Below are 2810 nucleotides of genomic sequence, written 5' to 3' on the forward strand. Positions count from 1 at the left end.
GGGTTAGGGTTAGGGTTAGGGTTAGGGTTAGGGTTAGGGTTAGGGTTAGGGTTAGGGTTAGGGTTAGGTTAGGGTTAGGGTTAGGGTTAGGGTTAGGGTTAGGGTTAGGGTTAGGGTTAGGGTTAGGGTTAGGGTTAGGGTTAGGGTTAGGGTTAGGGTTAGGGTTAGGGTTAGGGTTAGGGTTAGGGTTAGGGTTAGGGTTAGGGTTAGGGTTAGGGTTAGGGTTAGGTTAGGGTTAGGGTTAGGGTTAGGGTTAGGGTTAGGGTTAGGGTTAGGGTTAGGGTTAGGGTTAGGGGTTAGGGTTAGGGTTAGGGTTAGGGTTAGGGTTAGGGTTAGGGTTAGGGTTAGGGTTAGGGTTAGGTTAGGGTTAGGGTTAGGGTTAGGGTTAGGGTAGGGTTAGGGTTAGGGTTAGGGTTAGGGTTAGGGTTAGGGTTAGGGTTAGGGTTAGGGTTAGGGTTAGGGTTAGGTTAGGGTTAGGGTTAGGGTTAGGGTTAGGGTTAGGGTTAGGGTTAGGGTTAGGGTTAGGGTTAGGGTTAGGGTTAGGGTTAGGGTTAGGGTTAGGGTTAGGGTTAGGGTTAGGGTTAGGGTTAGGGTTAGGTTAGGGTTAGGGTTAGGGTTAGGGTTAGGGTTAGGGTTAGGGTTAGGGTTAGGGTTAGGGTTAGGGTTAGGGTTAGGGTTAGGGTTAGGGTTAGGGTTAGGGTTAGGGTTAGGGTTAGGGTTAGGGTTAGGGTTAGGGTTAGGGTTAGGGTTAGGGTTAGGGTTAGGGTTAGGGTTAGGGTTAGGGTTAGGGTTAGGTTAGGGTTAGGGTTAGGGTTAGGGTTAGGGTTAGGGTTAGGGTTAGGGTTAGGGTTAGGGTTAGGGTTAGGGTTAGGGTTAGGGTTAGGGTTAGGGTTAGGGTTAGGGTTAGGGTTAGGGTTAGGGTTAGGGTTAGGGTTAGGGTTAGGGTTAGGGTTAGGGTTAGGGTTAGGTTAGGGTTAGGGTTAGGGTTAGGGTTAGGGTTAGGGTTAGGGTTAGGGTTAGGGTTAGGGTTAGGGTTAGGGTTAGGGTTAGGGTTAGGGTTAGGGTTAGGGTTAGGGTTAGGGTTAGGGTTAGGGTTAGGGTTAGGTTAGGGTTAGGGTTAGGGTTAGGGTTAGGGTTAGGGTTAGGGTTAGGGTTAGGGTTAGGGTTAGGGTTAGGGTTAGGGTTAGGGTTAGGTTAGGGTTAGGGTTAGGGTTAGGGTTAGGGTTAGGGTTAGGGTTAGGGTAGGGTTAGGGTTAGGGTTAGGGTTAGGGTTAGGGTTAGGTTAGGGTTAGGGTTAGGGTTAGGGTTAGGGTTAGGGTTAGGGTTAGGGTTAGGGTTAGGGTTAGGGTTAGGGTTAGGGTTAGGGTTAGGGTTAGGGTTAGGGTTAGGGTTAGGGTTAGGGTTAGGGTTAGGGTTAGGGTTAGGGTTAGGGTTAGGGTTAGGGTTAGGGTTAGGGTTAGGGTTAGGGTTAGGGTTAGGGTTAGGGTTAGGGTTAGGGTTAGGGTTAGGGTAGGGTTAGGGTTAGGGTTAGGGTTAGGGTTAGGGTTAGGGTTAGGGTTAGGTTAGGGTTAGGGTTAGGGTTAGGGTTAGGGTTAGGGTTAGGGTTAGGTTAGGGTTAGGGTTAGGGTTAGGGTTAGGGTTAGGGTTAGGGTTAGGGTTAGGGTTAGGGTTAGGGTTAGGGTTAGGGTTAGGGTTAGGGTTAGGGTTAGGGTTAGGGTTAGGGTTAGGGTTAGGGTTAGGGTTAGGGTTAGGGTTAGGGTTAGGGTTAGGGTTAGGGTTAGGGTTAGGGTTAGGGTTAGGGTTAGGGTTAGGGTTAGGGGTTAGGGTTAGGTTAGGGTTAGGGTTAGGGTTAGGGTGGTTAGGGTTAGGGTTAGGGTAGGGGGTAGGGGTAGGGTTAGGGTTAGGGTTAGGGTTAGGGTTAGGGTTAGGGTTAGGGTTAGGGTTAGGGTTAGGGTTAGGGTTAGGGTTAGGGTTAGGGTTAGGGTTAGGGTTAGGGTTAGGGTTAGGGTTAGGGTTAGGGTTAGGGTTAGGGTTAGGGTTAGGGTTAGGGTTAGGGTTAGGGTTAGGGTTAGGGTTAGGGTTAGGGTTAGGGTTAGGGTTAGGGTTAGGGTTAGGGTTAGGGTTAGGGTTAGGGTTAGGGTTAGGGTTAGGGTTAGGGTTAGGGTTAGGGTTAGGGTTAGGTTAGGGTTAGGGTTAGGGTTAGGGTTAGGGTTAGGGTTAGGGTTAGGGTTAGGGTTAGGGTTAGGGTTAGGGTTAGGGTTAGGGTTAGGGTTAGGGTTAGGGTTAGGGTTAGGGTTAGGGTTAGGGTTAGGGTTAGGGTTAGGGTTAGGGTTAGGGTTAGGGTTAGGGTTAGGGTTAGGGTTAGGGTTAGGGTTAGGGTAGGGTTAGGGTTAGGGTTAGGGTAGGGTTAGGGTTAGGGTTAGGGTTAGGGTTAGGGTTAGGGTTAGGGTTAGGGTTAGGGTTAGGGTTAGGGTTAGGGTTAGGGTTAGGGTTAGGTTAGGGTTAGGGTTAGGGTTAGGGTTAGGGTTAGGGTTAGGGTTAGGGTTAGGGTTAGGGTAGGGTTAGGGTTAGGGTTAGGGTTAGGGTTAGGGTTAGGGTTAGGGTTAGGGTTAGGGTTAGGGTTAGGGTTAGGTTAGGGTTAGGGTTAGGGTTAGGGTTAGGGTTAGGGTTAGGGTTAGGGTTAGGGTTAGGGTTAGGGTTAGGTTAGGGTTAGGGTTAGGGTTAGGGTTTGGGGTTAGGGTTAGGGTTAGGGTTAGGGTTAGGGTTAGGGTTAGGGTTAGGGTTAGGGTTAGGGTTAGGGTTAGGGTTAG

Source organism: Ostrea edulis, chromosome 7 (assembly GCF_947568905.1).
Source record: "Ostrea edulis chromosome 7, xbOstEdul1.1, whole genome shotgun sequence".
Classification (NCBI taxonomy): domain Eukaryota; kingdom Metazoa; phylum Mollusca; class Bivalvia; order Ostreida; family Ostreidae; genus Ostrea; species Ostrea edulis.